Source organism: Aquila chrysaetos, chromosome Z (assembly GCF_900496995.4).
Source record: "Aquila chrysaetos chrysaetos chromosome Z, bAquChr1.4, whole genome shotgun sequence".
Lineage (NCBI taxonomy): Eukaryota > Metazoa > Chordata > Aves > Accipitriformes > Accipitridae > Aquila > Aquila chrysaetos.
In genome coordinates this window covers 82,083,295-82,107,233 of record NC_044030.1, presented here as the reverse complement: position 1 = coordinate 82,107,233, position 23,939 = coordinate 82,083,295, and the positions used below count along the sequence as shown (strand labels likewise).

At 39.8% G+C, this 23,939-nt stretch overlaps 1 protein-coding gene across 1 annotated transcript in view; it reads left to right on the top strand.

Moving 5' to 3' along the window:
- The first annotated feature begins 3,781 nt into the window (after nt 1-3,781).
- RIT2 (Ras like without CAAX 2) overlaps nt 3,782-23,939 on the top strand; it is a 198,369-nt gene continuing 178,211 nt past the window's right edge. The window contains exon 1 of the mRNA XM_030005758.2: nt 3,782-3,832. The gene's annotated coding sequence lies outside the window, so the exon portion shown is untranslated. The remainder of the gene's footprint in view (nt 3,833-23,939) is intronic.

Genomic DNA, 23,939 nt, shown 5'->3' with positions numbered 1-23,939 from the left:
CTCTAACTGTCAGGGAGACCCTCCCGTTGAGTCATGAAGCTCAGAAAAGACCCCCTTGCTTTCTAAACTCCTTCTCAGAGAGGCGTCTAGGTGTGGCTGGATCCATTCCTAGTCCCAGACTTGGTCAACGGTTTATGTCTAAAGGATTATATATGTGCAGTCAATGCTTTATATCACTTAGCTAAGATTTCAAAGACTAGCATGCTATTAATCACTTGCCGAGAATCTGTTGCAGCAAGGAATCTCTCAACCTCGAGGAGTAACCTTGAGAGGCATCTCTACTCAGGGGGAGATCCTGGTGTGCAGCCCACTGCCATGCAGGATTGCTCAGCGGGCCCTGGGCTGTCCACCATTTATTGGAGTAAGATAATTGACTCATAGTCATGTTTGCATACCAGCAAGAAGTCTAGCTCATGGTTCCAGACAGCCCTTGGCTACCATGTTGCCCTCCATTCCCCAAAGTCCAGAGTAGGATGGATGCAGCCATCACAACCCTCACTGGTGGTTATGGCTTAAGCGGAAGGCATCTTACCTTCACAGAGTGGTGGTATGGTCACCTCTTGCCTCTGTGCCATAAATAGTATATTGATGGTTTATGCGCTCATAGATCGATGGTAAGTAGATAGTGAAGTACTGCTATTTGTTATTGTTAATTTGTATTTTTTGGGTGGTTGAAGTTAGTTGTTTTATCATGTGCCAAACCTCTATATACAACATAATCATAAACAATAAACATATTAAAATCAGCAAAATCACAACTGGTTGAAGCATAAGATTAAACACTCCTGTTGCTTTTAGTGACCATCCAAGAAGAGCTTCCCACCAATGGTGTTCTCCATCCTTCTTCACCTTTTCCAAGACATTGTGTATCCCTTCTGTATCATGATGAATGGTGATTAGAGTTTTGTGTCCATTGTTTTGGAAGCATTCCAGCAGTTGACATAGGTCATCGTGTTGTAGTGGTTTCTTCACCAATGTAAGATTCATTCCGATGGGGGTAGGCAATAAACCTTGACTCAATGTATAATTAGATTGTAACAACTGGTAAGACATAACAGGAGCTGCATAATTAAAGTCGCATCCCACAACTTTAGTAAAGTTACAGGTATTTGAGTGATTGCTTGTATCCACAGTAATGTTATCTATGAACATAAAATCACAGAGGTTTCTCATACAAAAACATCCTTTTTCAATATATACAAGTACAGTTTCAGGGGTTTCATTGGGATGTGTTTCAAAATGACAAATATTTTGTCCAGTGTTAAGACAGAAGTCCTGGGCTTTGGTGTTACTCTCACAAATAAATACTTGTTGTTCTCATACAATGTGTACGTTAACATCAATAGTTTGCCATGTTTCCGTTTTGTTGGGCCCATACGCTATGTTCTAATGGATCGAGACTAGCTCCATTGTGATTTAATCCTAGTGCAAAGGTTGGGTATATGGTATATACCGAAGCATTGTGTATTGTTAAAACAAAAGCTGCGGCCTTATTGTTGCAGGGGTCATAAAAGTGAAATAGACTAAATACCACCAAGATTGGAATTCTTTTTCAAATTTAGTTGCATTATCCCAAATCACCTTTCAAATTTCAGTGGGCAAGGCGCCCTTTTCACCTTTTCTTATAATTGCTTCTACCATAGATTGCATCCACAGTTGAGCTTGGATACAACTAAGAGTTAGAAAAACATTACCTTGGGCTGCATCAAGTGCATCCACAATCAGGTGATGGTCCCTTTCATTAATTCTTTCCCATTGAGACAGTATATCAGGTAAGAGCCATTGGTTGGTTCCCAGTGCTAATAGAGAAGACCACAGTGGGTGTAAGCAGCATTGTTAGGGTTGAAGTAGTAACGTGAACACGTCACTTCCATTTTCCATCCTGCGGGGTACTTCACAACAAAACAGAAACTTGTTTTGGCAGGGAGAGTTTGGACAGGTTACCCTGTTAAGAAGAAGGAAAAATCCATCGTGCACTAATTCTTTGTTTTGCACTGTTGCTATTGGGAGTTTCCCAGGGAAGTGGGACACGAGGTTTAGTTAAGATCATAGGCACAGTACCTATGGATGCTAGATTGACTATCGCAGGCTGTCCTGGCTGTAATGTTGTTCGGTATTCTCTTTTCCCAGTAAGTGGAGCGCTAAACTCAGTTTTTACAAAGAGTGCTTGGCTTACAGGTCTTCCAAGCCTATATGGGCCTACAGTAGGCCCATATTGATTATTTAATTGATGGAGTACTTTGGGAGGTCTCCTCTCCCACTGAGTCTCATGTGGTTTGAGATTCCTTTTCAGTAAGCCATTAGCTCTTTCTACCATCCCATTTGATTGAGCGTAGTATGGCGTGTGGAATACCTATTTAATTCCCTCATTTTGCCCAATCTTGCACTTCCTTACATGAAAAATGTGAGCCATTACCACTTTGGATAACATCAGGAGTAGGGAGATTTGAGAATTAAAACAATAGCCCTCGAACTGTATTTCGCCCATCGGCTTTCCAAGGCTTAGTCACCACAAGCATGCCAGAAACTACTCCCACCCCTGTGAGGATCTATCGATATCCCACCGAGGATCCCAATGGTCTGATATAATCAATTTGCCATGTAGACCATGAAGTTTTCCCTTCATTGACACGTATGTGGCAGGTAAACCCACTCTGATAGAGAGTGAAACTTCTCGGCCATGGGAAAGAGAAAAAACCTAGAAGCCACATTTTGGGGGTCGAGCCACCCCGCCTGCACAGTGGAGTCAAGTTATGACCGCCAGGTACACACTTTGGTCAGGAATAAGGAAGTGTTGGCCCTCCATCAGTGAGGACTAACCTGATTTTATTTCACCACTGGTTTGGGTTTGTGTGGTGGGTTTTGGTAGCAGGGAGGGGGCTGCAGGGCCGGCTCCTGTGAGAAGGTGCCAGAAGCTTCCCCGGCTCCAAGTCGGACCCGCCGCTGGCCCAGGCCGAGCCCGTCAGTGACGGTGGTCGTGCCTCTGGGAGAACGGATTTAAGAAGGGAAACCCACAGCAGGGGAGAAGGAGACTGGGATGTGAGAGGAACCCCTGTGCAGACCCCGAGGTCGGTGAGGAAGGAGGGGAGGAGGAGCGGGGAGCAGGGGGATGCATGCCCCCCAAGATGGCCGCCGCTCCCTGGGAGAGCCCGCGCCGGAGCGGGCCGTGACTGGAGGACCGCGGCCCGCGGGAAGGCCCCATGTTGGAAATGTTCGTGGAGGACTGTCTGCCGTGGGAGGGACCCCACGGTGGAGCAGGGCCGAGTGAGGAGTCCTCCCCCTGAGGAGGAAGGAGCGGCAGAGACAAGGTGTGAGGAACCGACCCCAACCCCCATTCCCCGTCCCCCTGCGCCGCCGGGGGGAGGAGGGAGAGAGAACCGGGAGTGGGGCTGAGGCGGGGAGGAGCGAGGGCTGGGGGGAAGGCGATTTAAAATTTAGTTTTACTCCCCATTATCCTTGTTTCGATTTGATTGGTAGTAAATTAAATTGATTTTGGTTTTTTTCCCAAGCTGAGCCTGTCTTTTGCCCATGACCATAAGTGGTGAGTGATCCCTCCCTGTCCTTGTCTCGACCCACGAGCTTTTCATTGTATTTTCTCCTCATCCCACCGGGGGGGAGGAGTGAGTGAGCGGCTTCGTGGTGCTTCATTCCCGGCTGGGCTTAAACCCCGACAACCACAGAGCAGATTCGAGAAGGGTATAGAGGGAGCCCCGCCGGAGGGCAAACTGAGTCCGTCCCCCTCGGAGCAGCGGGTCTGCAGCCAGGGACTCTCCCCTTGGGTCGGGACACAACCCAAGGTAATTCCTGCAGGTTGCGATCCCGCGTTTTTTGGGTAAGTGATATGCGTTTTTTGGGTTACCATTTCTGAAGCTTAAGAATTCTGAAGTCGGTTGTGTGGTATTAATTTGCCCTTACATCACTGAACCTGTGGTTTGCTAATGTTGTCGGGAGTCCTAAACGATTTTGATCGAAGAATAAATTTGTTGAATTTAAAACCTGTTTAATTTGGTTGTGTGAGCCTCCGTGACGAGGTAGAGGTGGTGCTTTAGCAGGGTGATCTGTCTGTAATTTGAATCTGCCCTGGGGACGTTCTGTAAGGATAGTTTCACAAATTTTTCTGTTTATAGGCCAGGCTTTACTCTGTGCCGCAAAGTGCTTCTTTACCTGCGTGGCCTAGGGTTTGATGTAACCATTCTCCTAATCTGTACCACTCAGGATTTAAGGTGATTTTCCTCATTTTAGTTAGCTCATCTGCTTTTTGATTCCACTTTGTGGCTGGTTGATTATCCTTAGCATGAGCTTTTACCCATCTCATCTTGGAAGGGTGTTTTCCTGGCTGTATCAATAATAATTGCCAATCTTTGTTTCTCCAAACTGAGGATCTATTTACTTCCCAATTCAAGATTTCCCACTGACAGAGCCACTGCGTGGCACCGGCCCACACAGCAGAAGAGTCTACATGCTTTTTGCTCCATTCTGTGCTGTCAAAACAACTGCTTTTATTTTTCCTACTTGTGCACCGCCTTCACCTTCTACTACTTGTTTGCTGGTGGTAATATCTAATGCACCGGCCTTATATTGGCATTTACGGTTTACCCTTTTTGCTGAAACGTCTGTCAACCAAATGTTTTCTGTTGGTGCAGGCTCAGTGAGGGGTGGTGCATCCTGAATGAGTGAAGGTTTAAAAGGTTGTTGTAACGCTGAAGGGTCTGTGTTTATGGGCATCCGCAATTTGGAAACCTTACTGTGTCCTTCAATTAACTGCATATTTTCTGCAACCCCTGTTAGGTAGGCATACCATTTTCTGATAGTGGGGTTTTGTGCAATTCCTTCTGGGGGAGCAGTCCCCTTTCAGATTACTTCAAGTAAATTAAATGGTCCTCTAGTTTGCACAGGTTGTCCCTGATATATTTTCTCAACTTGTTTAAGTGCTTGGACTAAAGATGAAAGTACCTTTTCCCCTTCAGGGTATCGTTGTTCTGTTTCTTTAAATGCGATTGAGCTAAACAATAAAGGTCATTTTGGCCCATCAGGGCCAGTTTGGAACAGGTTACGGTAATTAGTGTGTTTGGCGAAACCCAGTTTGGCTATAATAGGATCACGGGAAGGTACTGGTCCCAGTGACTGGCATGTTTTTAATTCTTAAGGTGAGAGTTCTGACCGCCTCTTTATGTTCTAATTTCCACTCCCAGGGTTTGCCTTTCTTTTAAGAGTGAGTATAATGGATGGGAAATGATAGAAAATCCAGGTACATGCATCCTCCAATGTCCTAAAATTCCCATCAATTGTTGTAATTCCTTCCTTGATTGGGGCATTTGCAGCTCTTCAGTTTTTCTTAATGTATCTGGAGGAATCACTGCGCTGCCTGCTGTCCGCCAAGTATCTAAAATTTTTACTTCTTGGTCCCTGACGTTTTCCGGGTGGAATCTCAATTTCTGCTTCGTTTAGTGTTTGCCATACTGGTGCTGCCGCTTCCCCCACCTTCTCAGGGGAAGTTCCTCCAACCAGAATATCATCTATATATTGGTACAGTTTCACATCCTGGGGGAGCGAGACTGTAAAAGTTCAGCAACTGCGGCATGAGTAATTGTGGGTGAATATTTGTACCCCCGTGGGAGTCTGTTAAAGGTATATTGTATTCCCTCCCAAGTGAAAGCAAACTTCTCTTTAATCCTCCTCCTTCAAGGGAACCATAAAGAACCTCTCTTTTACATCTACCGCCATCATCCATGGGGGTGCAGCTCCTTGCAAAGCAGTTGTTAAATTCGCAAAGTTTGGTGCAGCAGCTGTTCATGGGGCTGTATTAGCATCCAGGCACCGATAATCAATTGTTAAAGGCCACCTCCTGCAGCAGAAATCGGATATTGGTGGTACCTCGGTCATTTTTTAATGGGGTGGGGGGGAGCTGCGGGATGTACCCGTCCTGCCAGGGCCGGGGTGGGGTGGTTGAGCCAAAGGACCACCCGCTGCCGTTCATCAGGTTCAAACCTCGAAACCTAGAGTTATTTTCACGGTGATCTTTAATTGCAAGGCGAGTAGTCGCCATGGGCTTCTCGCCCGTAAATTGGCACTTTGACACACATCACCCGCTCCGTTCACACCGGTCAGTTTAACTCTTTGCCGTCCGGATGGCACTCCCAGCTTCTCGGCATCTTGTAGTGTTGGTATCGCAGTCTGTGCTCCTGTATCTATTAAAAACTTCACCAGTTGTCCCTGAGGACCAACTGGAATTTAAAATTTATGGGCCATCATCACTTACCCACCGATAAGCCTCCGCTTTCCAGACAGATTGGCCCAATTGCCTTCTGGATATCACTCGGGATTTTTGTTTCATGCCCTGCAATTCCTGTCCAAGGGGGATGAAGAGGTTGTCTCCCTTTCTAGGGACTGGCGCAGGAGGAGTTGAAATACACTCCTTATCTCGATATGCAGCTTCTAAACAGGTACTTAGCATCTTGCAGGTAACGCCTTGCCTTTTTCCATCTTTTGTGCGGGGAGGGGGGGGGCAATTGCTTTTAAGTGGTGTTCGGTGACTTCCCAATTATGGCAATTGTCATAACCCCATTATTCGGAGAAGCTGTCGCTCGACTCACTCCTTGCCTCTGAATAATCGGTCATACTACTTGCCAACCTGCCGACTATGCCAGTTTGTTGTGGAATAAGTCATGCACTTCACTTGTAAGAGGATCAACAATATACTTTATTGATGTAACAAAGTTCAATGGTAAATGTGACAGTGGTTTAACAAGATTCGATGGCAAGGTACACTCGATTATTTACTGCATAAAGGACAGGGTCAGATAACTGCCAGGGAGACCCTCCCGTTGAGTCATGAAGCTCAGAAAAGACTCCTTTGCTTTCTAAACTGCTCCTCAGAGAGGAGTCTAGGTGTGGCTGGATCCAATCCTAGTCCCAGGCTTGGTCAACAGTTTATGTTTAAAGGGTTATATATGCACAGTCAATGCTTTATATCACTTTACATGCTAATCTTTGAAACCTTAGCTATTAATCACTTACCGAGAATGGGTTGCAGCAAGGAATCTCTCAACCTCGAGGAGTAACCTTGAGAGGCATCCCTACTCAAGGGGAGATCTTGGTGTGCAGCCCGCTGCCATGCAGAAGAGCTCAACAGGCCCTGGGCTGTCCTCTATTCATAAAGTAAGATAGTCATGTTTGCATACCAGCAAGAAGTGTAGTTCATGGTTCCAGACATGAGTAGGATGGATGCAGCCATCACAACCCCCTCTGGTGGTTATGGCTTAAGCGGGGGGCCGAGGGGAGCGCACCACCACAGCATAGTGGCAAAGTTGCAGTAGGGCAAATGGAATCTGTCCCAACAGCCAATATTCAGTGGTTCAATATGTTCCCCTGCAAAATGTGAGTTACATGATTAAGTTCCTAAATTCTTTAGAGAGAGCTGTGGAGCTGGAATGACACTTCTGGTTCTTTTTCTCTTGCATTTTTGATGGTGTAGAGTGCTGGCACCATAACTGGAAGTGCCCTGTATACCTCTCTCTTTCCTGAATTGCTTATGGACTGAAAGCAAAGGGCTTCTTCTATGGTATAGGAAATGTGATTTCAAGAAGGTTCAGAACCGTAATGGAAAAAAGGCTCTTTGAACAAAATGAGTTGTAGCTATTATGGCATTTTTAAAAGAAATCACTTTTTTCTGGTGTGTTATAGGCCCACTTTAAGCATGCTGATTAGATGGAGAAACTGAAGAGAAATACCTAGAGTGAAACAAAAATGTGGAGTGTTAAGATTGCCTTGTTGTCCAGACCACAGTGTTTCTGGGCATGATAAGCACCATGGGAAACTTCTGAACAGGCCACGGCAGCAATTACTTTTCAGTTGCCCTGGGAATAAGTAGCGTTGGGTACTGATTTTCTGGCATATATGCAACTATGGCATGTAGACAATCTGGATTTTTAGGTATGAAGGATCTAAATCAGCACTCTCTCCCTCCTTCTTTCTGTCTTCTGTTTTTCTGTCTTCGTGTCCTTCTCTGTCTTTTTCTTCCTTTCTCCATTGCTCCTTTCTCTCTCTCTTATTTTCTTCTATCTTCAGCTGTGTCTTTTCCTTAATAAGCCAAACTGCCTATTCTTTCAGCTGAAGTTGGAATTGTGGTATTTCTGAAATACTGTTTGGAGGGATTGTTGCCATTCACACTGCAGCAAGCTCAGAAACACAGTACTGACTCTAATGTTACTTTACCATAGTGTTTCTTCTGCAAGTAGCTCCCAAATTCCTTTGCAAATTCTGGTTATTATTGCTACTACTGTTGTGTTGATTAATAGACATAAACATAGACTTGTATGCCCAACCAGAGTGGCAGTGAAACATTACAGGAGTGTTGCTACAGGGCACGCTTTTCAGGCCTCGAGGGATGTTATTTAAAATCGGGGCTTGTCATACATTATGTTAGGCCATATGCTCTGACTGCTCGGTGGATACTGTTCAGCACTGGTGCATAGCCTCCAGTGTCAGATGCAAAATGAAACTCCAGTTTGAAATCTATACCTGTCATGTTCTCATGTGTTTGGGTCCCTGAGCGCTTCAGGTAATTCCAGAGACACCTGTTTGCTAGAAATCTTTAAAAACAGTTTCAGACTATGAAAGTACTATAGAGGCGTATGATTTATGGATGTGTCTGACTCGTGTCTTTATTAGGAGTTTTAAGTACTTGAAGTAAACGTGCTGTAAATTTGGAACTGTTTGTGGACACCGAGATGTATTTTCTTAAGAAGGACATGACTGTGAAGTGTTAATACTTTCCTCTTGCAATAATCAGTGGCTTGTATTGGTTTGGCTGGTCTTATCCCAGAACAAGATTAAAGGAAAATGAGGGTAAAAGTGGTTTCATGCTAGCTTAAAAGTCATCCAGGTTTCTCAGAGCCTTTCTGACTGGCTTCCTGAAGTAGATTTCTCCAGTCTGAGGGGTTTACTAAAATACAATACTTCTCAAAGACTCCTGACACAGTGTCAGGCAGCCATGAAACAAGGAGTTAAGGAAAACCTACATGATTTTTCTCCTCCTAGAGACCAAAATACCATAGGTATTACTACAGGACTTGCTACCAATTTCTTCCCATTGGTAAAAGATTTTCCGCTGAGTTGATTTACTGGGGTTTTGGCAGCTTTGGATGAGCTATCCAGATCTAAAAGCTGTGTAACAGGTTCAGTCTTAAATAGCATCACCAATGCTGTTACTGCAATAGGCCATGCGATATTTTTGTGAAGTGGAAAGGGTCTCTCCCTTTGCACTCAACAAGGAATATGGGGCACCTGGTGCTAAAGCTTTAACTGGATGCAAGGTGTAAACAAAAATGTTTTTTATTTTGCATTTAATAGCATCAGACACCTTGCAGCTCTCTGCCCTTTTTCTTTCAGGTAGAATTTTCTTGAAAAATCCATGTTTTATGCCAATATTGCATAAAGAATTTTGCAATACCTGTATTTTTCCTTTTTCTGAAGAATATTAAAACCTTCTTTTTCTGGAGATGGAATTATACCCTTGTCAACATATCATAAAGCACTGTTGTACCCCAACAGTGAAGCTGTTGTACCCCAAATTGCCATCCCTACCCATGGATCCAGTTTTATCTTATCACTTTTTCCCGCTTTGTTGAATATTTGCATCTGCTAGTTCTTTGAAATTTATGAAACTGGATAATCCAAGGGTTGTGGTGAGAGGAGAAAAAACCCCACCAATTATTAATTATCTCCAGGAAAACTTCCCTGTCCTTCCCTGCTCTCTTTGTTTCTTGGATCTTAGAAATGACACTAGGCAGTGACATTACCAGTGAGTTCATAGACCAAAAAAGTGGATCTGTGGAGTGAATCACCTGGTGCTATGGCCCAAACGTTCTCACTAAACACATTAGTGAGGGCAGTCAGCTAATTTTCTTCAAAAGCACACTCCTAGTCCAAACTAACATGCTAGTCTGGATTCACATTTAAAGACTTCAGAACAGAATATACTATTTCAGTTGGAAGGGACCTAACAACGATCATCTAGTCCAACTGCCTGACCAATTCAGGGCTGACCAAGTTAAAGCATGTTGTTAAGGGCATTGTCCAAATGCCTCTTAAACACTGACAGGCTTGGCGTATCGACCACCTCTCTAGGAAGCCTGTTCCAGTGTTTGACCACCCTCTCCATGAAGAAATGCTTCCTAATGTCCAGTCTGAACCTCCCCTGGCTCAGCTTTGAACCATTCCCATGCCTCCTCTCACTGGATCCCAGGGAGAAGAGCTCAGCACCTCCGTCTCCACATCCCCTTCTCAGGAAGATGTAGAGAGCAATGAGGTCGCCCCTCAGCCTCCTTTTCTCCAAACTAGACAAGCCCAAAGTCCTCAGCTGCTCCTCATAGGACATTCCTTCCAGCCCTTTCACCAGCTTGGTTGTCCTCCTCTGGACACAAGGGCCCCAGAACTGCACACAGTATTCAAGGTCAGGCTGCATCAATGCTGGGGTCCAACAGGTTTCATTTTTGGATCCCATTAAGTCTATGATAAAAAAGAAAGCAAAACACTACTCCAGGCGGGATCAGAATCAATGCAGTACAATTTTTATGATGAGCTTCATGGTAAGCAAGGTAAAATGAGACTATAAAAATCCCAAATGTTTCTTCCTAGTCTGTCTGCTGTGTTCTAGTATGGTGATTAAGATAGAAACAACTAAATGGGATGACAAGGACAACAAGAGCAGAAGACAAAGTTGTTATAAAATACAGAGGAACTGACTGCAAGGGAAGCATAAAAGCACAAGGCAAACACTTCACAATGCTAAAAAAAAGTAAGCCAAAATAGAAAAATCATGGAAGTGATCTGTGGTAAATTCAAATGGGTGCCATGTCCATTTTTTGACCATTTACCATAGAAAAACTGTCAACTTCATGGCATGCTAGAGTATGTTTGTTGTCAAAACTTGGTGGTGTAAAGTTTATGAAAGCATAATATCTGTATTGGAGTTAGGGAGTGGCTGTCATCAAAACATGTCTCTCATGCAAGTCTCTGCTGTAGCTGGTTCTGCACAAGAAATTGCACAGTTCTGTGACCTTACTAGCCCACAGAGGATCTGTCTGCCTCTCTGTCTTGTCGTCTATCACTTAGGATGACTTGTGAAATTAATACTTTTTTAATAAGGGATTTTGTAAGGCCTTCATTCTAGAAATACTGACACCAACAATTAACATTAAATCTCACTGTTAATAAATGATTCATGCTAATGAAGGTATGCAGAATCATACCAGCTGGAGACCTGGCACTTCATTTCCCCAAACAGTTCAACCTGACAAATAATATAGTTCCTACTTGTTCTCCTGGAAAGTCTTCCCTAAGAATTTTGCTGGAATATGAGATCAGGAAATGGTTTTGCCTTGGGTTAATGAAGCCCTGAATGTTGATCTGAAGCACATCACCTTTCAGACTGCTCCAAAATCTGGCAATTCTGGAAGTCTAGGGGTGTAGTGGTACACTGCACCTTCAAGGAGCCAGGATGATGTGAAACCTCAAAGTGAACAAAGTTTGTGCCCCATTTGACAGCAAAAAGGGGAAATAAGAGTGGGGGCTCAAATGGAAGGATTCCTAGACTTATAAATTATTTTTGTGGTTTGAAAGGAGTTCTTTGGGTTGAGCCTTTTGAGCCCCTTTACCCTTCTCTTCATTCCAATACGAGTGCCAAAGGGAAAAATAACAGAAATCCAGAGCAGTGTGATGCTCATAAGGTCACATTCAAACCTGACCATCGCAGGTACAGATTTTAGTTTCAATAAAAATAAACGTTCTGAGAAATTATCATTGTCAGATGTACGATGCCTTCTCAGAAAACTTCCGTCTAGCTTAAATAAATACCTTGAGGACTCACTATCATCTTTTTCCGCACTAGGGATATGTGCCTGCACACACACGTACAAGCACACACACGTACAAGCACATATACTGTCTCACATAATAATTTTGTTGAAGAGTATATTGAGACAACATCAGTGCAAAAGTTTCCTGTGATTATGAATGATTTTGAGGAAGCAGTGTGATGCCAGTGATTGTTCTGGAGGATATTAATTCATCAGACAGATCTCTGTTACTGTTCATCAATTTGAAGAAAAGTGGGTAGACACTCCACTTCCAGTTTTCCCAGTTTATGATTATTCTTACCTCACATAAACAAAATCCAAAGTCCAGGAAAAAGAAAGAAAACCTGGATTTTTATCACTGAAATCTAACCCTGCCCAAAGATTGGGGGAAGTAACAAGCAACAGGGAAATTAGATATCCTTCTACGACATGCTTCAGTGAATTCTGTGCAAACAAATAACAGGGTAGTAGATGAAATAAAGATGTCATTTCAGTCATGAACTGGATAAGATTCTGTGGATAGAACATTAGAAAGATTTGTGAGAGAAATTTTATAATGATTATGTGTGATACCCACATAAAATAAAGTATATTGAAAATATTAATAGCTGAAGCTTTGCATATGAATGAAAAAGAACAGCAAGTCATAAGGAACCACTCATACTGCCAGTGGTTTTGGAAGGAAAATGAAAGCCCATCTGAAAAATAAAATGTGATAAGAAAACATCCGTTTGACATTGTCTTCGGTACAACAGGATGTGGGGCAATCACCATCTTGTAAAGTGCATTGGTAAAGAAATTGTGATTAATTGGACAGTCTTTGACAGTATCGTTCTTAATTGTCTGCCTTTAATTTGAGGTTTCCAAAGATTCAGAACTCTAGAAAATCAAATCTCCTTAAGTTCCAGTGGGCTGTCAATTAAATTTGACTGATTAAACTCACCGTTATCCTATAAAGATAATCCACAATTAATTGCTATACTGTGCAAATTGCAGCAGGACAAGAATAGTTTACAGGCTTAGGGAAATGTATGGTAATGCGTACCCATGCTCTCCAGGCACCTGAATCTCAATTTTAATATTCCCAATGTCCTTCCAATGTCAGACTTAGTGATTTTTATGGGACTCATTATAGTGCATTTCTGCTGCAATTGGAAGATTCTTTAGCATGGTTCATGGCCCATACCTGCCAGATGAATCACTATTACATATACATGAGAAGAAAAAGAAATGCAGGCTGCCAAATTCAGTATTCCAGATTTGCTTTGGGAATGTTTCTTCGGGATTCTGAGGGCTCAGGGAAGGAACTTTCTCCGGAGGGCTTTCTCGACTCCATATGTATGCAAGCTTGGCCATTAAAACTTCCTTTATTTAGAATAAAGTGGTGTAGCACCTGTTTGTATGAATAGGATTTATAGGAGGACTTAAATGAGATAATCCTGTCATTTTTTCATAGCAATGAAAGCTGACATTGAGCACAAATAGAAAAAAATATCTGGAAAGGTGAACATTCAGCATTCAACAGTTGTAAGTGACATGCAGCAGTAGTAGTGTTAGACAAAAATCCAGTGAAGGTAGCTACAGAATCTAGAGAAATGGCTCAGAGAACTCTTCTCTTTTTTTTAGAAATCATTGAGAAACATGAAAAAGCTGGGAGAGGGAAGATTGTTAAAAAATAAGACCAAAATTGTGGTGGTTCTGTTTTGCAAAATAAAAAGGTTGTGTTGAGAAAATTTTAGTGATGCTTCTGCATTACTGTGAGTGGAGATGAATACAATATAAAAATTGTAATCAAACTTACTTTGACACATTGTGTGTTTATGTAATGCAGCTGTTGTCAGTGATGCTTTCTACACAATCAAATAAATTTATGTTACTAATAACCAAATGAAAAAAATGTCGAAGATAATTAAGGAATTACTAAGCTATGTCACTACTTATGTAGCAATTACCATAACTGCAAAGGAATAATATCTTTCTTACTTACCTGTAAGTGTATTTACAGTATCTCAAATCCATCTTTACAGTCAATGAATCCTTCCTATGCTATTTTGCTTTCCCTTTCTATTTCTTTTTTTGCTAACTCGTAACATTTTTCCGAGTCAGTATTTCACAAAGAAATACCACTTAATTCATGGAAGAATTTAACTGTATTTAATGAGGTGCATGATAAATCTAGACACCATTTACTTCAGGCAAACTTGGAACTAGACTGCCTTCTAAAAGAGCAGAACATCTATTCCTTTATGTAAAAAAAAAGTAAGACGTAGCTATGGTCTTTATCTTAAAAGAGAAGCTGATTTAATAAAGAATGTGAGAATGTTCTCTTTAGGGTAGAGGATAATCTGTTTTCGGGATAATCAGAGTGATGTGTCATGAAAGAAGTTGCCTTTTCCACTTCTGTGTTAAAAAAAAAAAAAAAAAAAAAGAGAGAGAGAGAAGTAAACCTTCCATTTTAAATTTACATAATTTTACAGATTCTCCTATTAAAGCCAATGTATCTCATAATCTTCCTGGAGATGAGGGGCTTAAATGCTGTAGAGAATATTGACAGTTGACAGGCAACAGTCATATCAAAGCCACAGTCTGCTGCTCATCTAGTGGTTAAGATGCTGAGAGAGATTTTTTGGCAATACTGATATAATAGCGGGCCTTTAGATGAGAGCATGAGTTACTGTACTGTTATTGAGATGTATATGCTTTACTAAAACCTTAAGCAATGTGATTATAAAAATAGTTGTAGCTCAAGGAAAAAGAAAGTATCAGTATGCTTTTGAGGAACTTACAGAAAAATGGAAGGCATATTACAACACAGAAAGAGAAGGACCTTTCCAGGTATGGTAGGAGGGGGAAGGTAGTTCATTCCAGCACCATTAGAATGTGCAAGTCTTTAAATTCATTTAAGTGTGTGAATGAAAATGCAGACTTGAGGAGCTGAAAGGTCTTTCTGTAGGAAAAAAGATGTTTGGACTGATTTGAAAGAGATCTGAAATTCTAATTAAAAGCACATGGAAGTAAAGGATGCCTTGAAAAATAGCCTAAGTAAGAATTAGGGTTCGATTTTCAAATTAAATTTTGTAAACTTCTTGTCCCAAAGACTAAAGGATATGCATACAAAATAGAACTGCAACACAGCCTAGCCTACTCAGTGTTTGTAAAATGAGGATATTACAAGGGTTGCCCTGAGATGGTACTCAGCTAATAAAGGATTCCTGAAATCCACTCAAGGTCCTGGAAGAGCTGCTTTTCATCTGACGTGTATCAGGGTCTTGGCTGGTTGCCAGTATTCAAGAATCCTTTATGGTCTATAGTTAAGAGGAAGAACATAAATTCCTTTGATCTCTTTGTTGGCCTCTGTCTAACATGGTATTTGTGTACTCCTTCCCATTAAAGATCCATTATTGTCTCAGCCTTTTCCTTTTGTTATATTGTCAAGGTCCCTCTACAGCAAACAGCTACAGCAAAACTAAGGAGAATAAATTTTGCGGTCTAGCCCTCTTCATGAATAACTGTGCATATGCGTTCCAGGCACATTAGTACCCACAGACAGCAAAAAGTACCAAAAACTGTCTCATGGGCACATACAAAATTCTGTTTCTTTCTTAACGCAAGTCTAACACAGGTGTTCTGATCCTCAGGGCTTTTGTATCAGAACTCTGAACCTGTTCTTATGGAAGGAAAAAGTATCTGGGACTTGAGACCTGACCAGATGTGGCTCCTGTTCAAGTTTTTTTCATGAGAAAATCAGGCAGGACTTTTTTTTTTACTACTTTGTTCTTACAGGCAGCAAATTAAGTGGCTTCTCAATGATATAATTCTCATCTCTTGCAGCCCTGGAACAACATAGCCAGTAAGAAAATGGTAAAACTTCACATCAGTTGAATGCATGCTTAGAAATAATGTTGTAGGGTAGCTTCTTAAGTCTCATTTTAAAATACTCTGTTTAAGTTACATTGTCCATATATGTGTTATTATGTATGAGTTTGTATATATATGTATGTATACCTTTGATTCCAAATTTCAAAAACATCAGAAGAAAAATGTCTTAGTAGAGATTTGTGGACATAATAGGGTGGTATTTGGGAGGCGGATGTATTTGTTAGCATATTAATTTCACTTGTCATCAAGATTAATACATAAGATATATTTATTCTGGACAGAGATATGGCTCTTCATCTCAAAACTCTGAGCGCCATTGCTTAAAATAATTTGGGTACAGCCTAGCCATGAGACACTTCTCCATCACTGATTAAAGATGAATCAAGGAAGCACTATCACAAAGATTTTTTTATTTCTTAAAGTGATTGTATTTCCAGATAGCTCTAGCTAAAAGTGTTAATAGCTTCTGTGAAGGTCCAGACTGTTTAGAGTCAGACTGGGTACTTCTGGAAAAGAAACCTAAATTAACTTCGGTAAATACAGAGAAATAGTGGGACTTAATTTGAATGTAAAATTAGCTTGTGTCAGCAGTGTGCCTACCTGGAGACCTGTTTATTATATGGTTTCAGTAACCAGTTTAGCTAACTTCTTAAACTTCACAGGACTTGGCCCATTTAGGAGCTTTCTAAGTTGAAGAAAGACAAACGTAAGGGGATTCAGCTTTCCTTAAACCCTTGAAGTCCCATCTACAGGGTGTATTAACTGTGGCCTTTTGAGATGATCCTCAATGCAGAATTTGAAAAATATGTTTTCCTTGTCAAGATAAATTTTTGTCCTCCTAAGAGAAGATAATATTTGATTATGCAGTCATTATTGAAAGCACTTCATGGAAAATATGAAAGATTTTATCTAGCTAACCACTCTTTACTGTTTTATCTCTCTCTCTTTTTTTTTTTTTTTTTTTTTTAATAATGTAGTCACAAATAACAGATTTAGGCTTTTCTTTGTCATTTCCCAGAGCTTTGGTGATGATGACATGCCACTGAAACAGGGCTAGTTTGAGCTTTTTTTTCCCCTCCTTTCAGGCTATATTTTTACTAGTTTTATAGGAATACCAGTGAATGCTTAATTGAAATATTGTCTTTGCTGAGCAGACAGAAGGATCTCTGTTTGTGGGTATCTAAAGAGTCTACTTTTGGTGATCTCAGTATGGTGCTGATAGCTGCAAGAAAGTCATCACTTGGTGAATTTAACCCCTCAAATCAGTTCAGTATTTTAATTTTCAGAGCCATCTCATGCCTTTATCCTTCTTCCTCCAGATTGCAAAGAGTTATCTTTTCTTTATAGAGCAATGAAAACCACACCTGATATGAAAACTGACATTAAAGCATGGAAGTAGAGGATTAGTCTAATATGCAATATTGTCTTAGATGATTCTTTAACAAATTTGACTCCGGTAAGGGATATTAAGCATTTCCAATGCAAAGAACTGGGGTTCTGATTTTGCACCAGTTTTCTGAATGAAATTTTTTTTGCTAAAGCTGAGCTTTTTAAAGTTAGGCAGTTAGTGGTACAATGAAGCCTACAGTGATGGATTTTTTTCACTCATGGTTAATTAACAACATTATAAAATTACTGCACTGCTTTGCTTTTCATGCTATATAGAGGTTAGATTAGCTCTTTTCCTAACATGTAAGCCTATTGATCTTACAATATTTTGTAAGAATAGCATCTTTAAACTGATTAACAGACTAACTAGTGACAGACTGCAGTGTCTAGTGCCTTTGGCAGAAGCAGATCTTGAATCGATTGCAGTGGAAGTCACAAGTGGGATATTTGTAATCTTTTACAACACAACTCTGTAAGAACTTTCCAAATAAATGCATTTACATACTTATCTAGCTTATAAGCCATTTGGTAGAGCTTAAATGCTAGAGTTTCTCAGATTTATAAAATGCAGTGATATCTTTCATGCAGGATTCCTAGTGTTTTCAGTGTTATTTTTATATATGAAACTGGTCCCTTTAAACAGATTGGAAGCTATCAAAATAGGCAGGTTCCTCAGAATTCAAGCACAGGTATGAACAGAATGACAGCAGAAACTTTTAGCCAAGAAGAGTTTGCATTACTACTTCTGAAAACTACAGTATATATATATTTTCATGTTTGTGTCATTTCTTGTAATCCATTATTCAGCCCATTAGGTAGCTGAGTCCAAGTCTCCATTGCTCTAAACTTGCTAAATGTTCCTCTATTGAACATAGGAAACAATGCATCCAGTGGGAGAGTTAGCTAACCAAAAGTCTGAATTTTCTTGAAGAAACCTTTCACTGATGATTTTAAAGGAACTGACTTTGTTTTTCTTATTGTTGGTACAGTTGTTGAACTTAATTATGCACTTAGAAGATTGTTGTTAATTGCAACAGATTAAAGAACTGCAAAAGTACTCACTTCTGTTCAACCAACAGAATACTAATAAACAAATTGACTTTGAGAATAAAACTATCTCAACATGGAAAATAATCCCTGATACTAGGAAAGTCTAGATCAGAAAAATTCAGATTTATGCTCTTCGGTGTGTCCTTGATGAAGCTGAAGCTAGTCTCTGTAGGTTTACTCGGTATGGACAGCGAAGTGGAAAGCTTCTGAATGACTGATAGCAGATCAAATTCAAGAGTCTGTCTACTGCTTTTTTTTCTTTCTTTCTTTTTTTTTTTTTTTTTTTTTCACTGATACACCATTTGACATGGTTCAGTGTTAAAATTCACGTGCTTGAAGTTCAGGAAACTGTTTTCAAGGGCAAGGACTTTTGGGATGCAGGCAGTGTCATCATCTATAAACACTTTCAAGGTAACTGTCAAAATGAGAGAATCTTCTTTTTCTTAACAATCAAAATTGAAAGAATCTTCTTTTTCCAGAAACCACTATGACAAGGATGACTTGAAAAAGAAGAGAGTAGCAAAAAGCTAAAAGTCAGAAACTGGTACAATCCTAGTAGATTGTCATTTGTCACTGAGAGCATTCAAATACAGGTTAGAAAATACAAAAAAAAATTACATCTGTTATTGTTGATTGCCTGTGTTTATTGTAGTTATACTAAGCTTGAAATGCACCGGTAGTAGGTGTAAATCCATATCGCGTGAAGTCTTGAAACAACAGTGTGGCCAGATTTGGGAAGCATGCTTCAAAACAGGTGGCGGAGAGTCTTTGGGAACACAAGAAGCATGAAAGCTTAATAAATGACCTGTGAAGGAGGACTGATAGATTTACCTTTCTGGTGAAAAGGAGGAAGCATGAAAGGAAAAGAAGACAGGAAGGCTGATAAGAACAACATTCTCTATATTTACCATGTTCATTTGATTCACTAGCTAACTATTTCAATGTGTGTTTGGTATGTTCACTATGCCTTTTCATAATAGCTGTAGCAGGTAGGATGAGAAGTGATAATCTTATTGTGTAATAAAGGACATTCGGGTTTCAAAGACATTTCTAATAGGATAGTGAGGCAATTTATTTCAGCATTTGAGAAACTGGGTAATTTCGCTCTGGAAGACTTTAAAGTAAGGTTAAGCAAATATTGTTCAATTTACTTAAATGGATTTGTGGAGTGGGGCAGGGATGAAAAAGATGACCTCTTCACAGCTCTTCTAATACTATTTTTATAGTATTTCAAATTATATTCGTGCTTATAATTTTCCTTCCTAGCAAAAGCACTCGAAGGTGAATAAATTTAGAATAAACCTATATTCATGCTCACAGTGAACATGTTTATGTGCGGTTAAGGCTTTGAGATCTTTAAGATTTCACATTCTGAATATCAGTGTTGCATTTGAAAGTATAAAAGTCTTATCTATGAATGTAATTAAAATTCAACAGAAATCCATAAATGACCTGCAATCATTAGTACTTCTTGACAGTGAGATCATAAATCATTTGTGAAACCTTATTGGAAACCCAGAGAAAATAGCTTTTCCCTTTGACATAGTCTAGGACATGACCTTCAATGTTTCTGTTCTATAAGAAGTTAAAGTAGTCACTTGAAAGAATTTTAAAGTTAACACAATTTGAGTGTTCTCAAGAACGTGATAAAAGGCCCCTATTTCTCAAACCTTTGTACAGCAGGCACAATATTAGTTGCATTGTTTGACTCAAGATAATCAAAAGGAAGGTGTTGCTCGTGACCAACCTCCCTTCTTCAACATGACCAAAACCACAATGCTGCTTTACTCTATGGACTCTGAAGTTGTTTCACATTTTCTGTTAATAGTCAGTCTCGCATCTTTTCTCCTTTCATTTGCTTTTGCCTCTCGACGTACTAATAAGGCTTAGATTAAAATGCATTGCAGCAGAGACAGGGGACAGTACGTTGTCTGGCACTAGGGACAGAAATAAGAACTTCAAAACAAAAGGCATATGTCTTAACAGCTAAAGCTGAGGAGCCAGCTTCAGGGTGGGAGGTTGTCAAGCGTCTCATCAAGTATACTATGTGTGGCACACTGAGTCATCCTACAGATGAGTAATTCGGCGAATAGAAAAAGGATGGGGATTACCTAAGGAAGGCAGGGTGCCGGTGGCAGATGGGTGATTGAACCACCGGGTATTTGTAGTAGGAATCTGAATTCCAAAAATGCAGAGCTGCTTCTATAGTGTGTTGGAGGTCCCTTAGCAATATGATTCAGAGGTGCTCAGCATATTTAAGAATGAATATGTTAAATCCGTTAATGTAAAATTTAAGTTTAAAATTTTTTTGAAGTCGCCTAGCAATTACTTTATTATGCTAGCTTTACTCAGAATTGATCAAGTTAAGCTAGTGTGCCAAATGCATTTTTTCTCAGGAGCAGACTGAATCAGTTCTCCAGTGCTGTGCAATGATTTCTGCATTAGCACTCTTTCTTGTCATAGCAGCACTTCAGCAATTCAGCAAGGTGGGCTTATATGCCTTTTTATGAAGGATGCTTTTTACATTTCCTCTCTCAGCTGTGCCTAATATGTAAACATGAGGGACACAAGAGTGGTCAGTGTTTCCATAATGGCATGGACCCAGTGGGCTCATGCATATTTGCTTATTATTAAAAGGTTCACATGCCTTTAACCCATCACTTAATGGAGCACAAATCAGTCAAGATTTGCATTTTGCTTGCTATTCAAGTTTTTAAACTCATGAGCTCCCTGCCTAATGACAAGAATATTCATCCAGGTTAATTGATAAAATCTCCTCAACATAAAGTGCTCTAGGAAACAATTTCAGAACATTTACATGTTGTATTAACATCTCATTATTTTATTCAACACCCCCAGAGCAAGTGGGGGATGTAGGATGAATGGAATATGTTTTCTAATGGCACTTTCTCTAGAAAAAGCTCATTTACTTCTCTTCTAACACACCTATCCGTATGTTGTCTTTTGCTTAAGACCTAAGCATCCTTAAAGATCAAAGCATACAGCTATTTCAATATTAACTAACAAAATATGAATTCAGTTGCTAGATTTTGAATGCTGAATGGTTTCAATTGATTGCTGTATTTTGCAGTGAGTTTGAATAGAAAAATAAAAAAAAAATAGAAAAAAAAATCAGCACATTTGCTGCATAGTCATAAGCAATGTGTAAACAGCAATAGAGTTCGAATTTGTTAAGCAAATGATTCATTATAGGCTAGTAACACAAGCTTTTTTCCCACCTTTGCAGTTGCTCTTGTTTGCCTGAGGACAGATTTTCTATGAATTTACGTCATGGTAAATGTGTCCTTAAAGCAGGGAAACAAAGAGATAAAATAGAGGGTTGGAATTTGTTGTGGAATGAGTCACTCATTGTAAAAACTCTAGTATCTCAGATTCAATTGTTGGATTTTGTACTGTTTCCTCCTGTTGTCCGTAAAGCATTTATGCTGGTGATTTTTTTCCTATATTATTAAGTGTTTCAAGTTGAGTGATTTCAAATCATCTCAGTATTAATTTTGTTGGCAGCAGACTGAAAGCAAAACCTTGTACTTTTCTGCTCAGGTGGGAGAAGGAAGACTAATTGATGTTATCGTAAATGGGAATGAAGCTAAATACTTGTCCTCCACTGCGGAATTGAATGAAATTATGGCAGAGTAGGCTGTTTGTCAATAGGAAGTTATGATGAAAACTAATTAGAACAAGTCCTGCATTATAAATGGGAATGCAGTGTTACCTTTTTAGGCTCTGGACAAGTCTCTGTGGCAGTTAGGAAGATATGTTTGTCCAAGTGTTTATATAATGTAAGAATACTTTTTAAACTGTTGAAGTTTAATAAACATGAACCTGTCTTTAAAGCAGGTATTTTGAATGCTTAATCTTCAATCAACAGATAAAAATATTTAATTCCACTCTTTCAGACATAAAAACACTGTCTTTGTTTTTCTAGATTTTCTTAAAAGATGAGGAAGTGGCTTTCCATTTAGTTCTGTCTTACTCTGCTTTCTGCTCTAACATAATTCCCTTTTGTAGCCTCCTCCATTTCTTATATATCTTTCCCACTTTCCAGCTCTAAACAAAGGAAAAAAAATGACTTGCCACTTTTCTCTAGCAAACACCAACAGCTGCAAAAAAATCTGACTAATTCTTATCTATTACATATACATAATTTTCATTAATATTTTTTTGGAATATTTTGCTTAGCTTGTCTTTTGAGTCATGCCCTCAGCCACTCATTTTCCTGATGTTTTAATGTCAGCCAAATGTTACTGCCAGCTATGGGGTTAAAAGCTCCTGAGGAGGAGGTTGCTGTGTTGATGGGAGATTACCAGGAAGACCCAGCTGTTCTAAACAGCGGTTTTGGTACCATTATTAGTTCTATCTAATGTGTCAATACTGAGCACTTGAGAATGATTTTAATGAAAATGGAATTCTAATCACAACAGGGATTTACTGACCTACCTGTCTCTTTCTGCTGAAGTTCAATATTTAGACATCACGTTATTATGTTCAGAATTTCCTGTTTTAAGTCCTATTTTATGCTCTGATGACCAAATCCTTCTGAATTCTGAGGTTTACATCCAGGCATCAATACAGCCACCCAGCCCTGACAGTACAAAGCTTCTCACAGCATGGTGATTACAGAAATCCTGTAGGACAACAGAAGCAGATCCTGATTCTGGAGGAGTTCTCAGAACACAGTGGCTCTCCCTCTGCTCTCTTTTTCTGGGTAGCTGAAAACAAACCATCATACTTTGATTCTTCACTGTTTTCCCAGGATCTGTTGGTGTGAATCTTTAATACTTCTTAAGCAAGAGGTGGTGACTATATAGTCTATAATGGAATTTGTATTACTCTGTATTTAAATTCTTTTTCATTACAAGTTCATTTCTACTGCCCAAAACATCAAGTGGCAAGAAGTTCCTTAAGTCAGCCATGACTCTTATAAGTACTTTGGTTTTGAACCTGGTTATTGTCTGTTTCATCTGATGTTTCCTAATTTTTGTATTAGTAGGGAAAATGAATATTCATGTTCTGTTCACCTTCTCCATTCTAATTATCATACCTGTGTATCTCCTGTCCTTAATCATGTATTTTCTTAGTCCATTAAACTCTTTCATACGTGCATCCTTCTATACCTTGTCCTTTCCTTCCTAATTTTCTTTAAATCACGTCCTTCATCAGGCTATGTTTTTTTGTTTTGTTTTTCTTTCCCTTTCAACTTTTAATTCTGTATTCCTGTGTAATGCCATATGTCTACCCTGTGAAATAATTGGAGGAGTGGACAGATGAAGGTGTCTGACTTCCAAGGTACTTTGTTAGTTGCCTCTCCTGCTTCCATTTCCCTGTCTCCTTAATAGTTCCAACTGTCATGAAAGCCCAGCACTTTTCAAAGGAAAACAAGTTTTTGCTTTCCACCCCTTTTGCAGTAGATGCTTTTTGGTCCTCAAAAATATTGCATAACAGTTAAAGCTGGGCAAATATCTTATTACTCATCACCTTCTTTTAAATATACTAGACCTGTTATGGACATAATGAGAAATCAATGAAGAGCTGCAGTCTTTTGTTCTGAATAATTCTAATGGGAGATTTTCACACTGGATGTCATTCACAAACTTTTTGCTTTATTCTTATTTATTTGGGCTGACCAGGTTGGTTAGATAAATCACTTGCTATTAGTATGAAATACTTAGAACAATTTGGTTTTCTTCTTTCCTTACATGGATATTTTCTGGATGAATAGGTCTTTCCTCCTCCTTTCAGTCC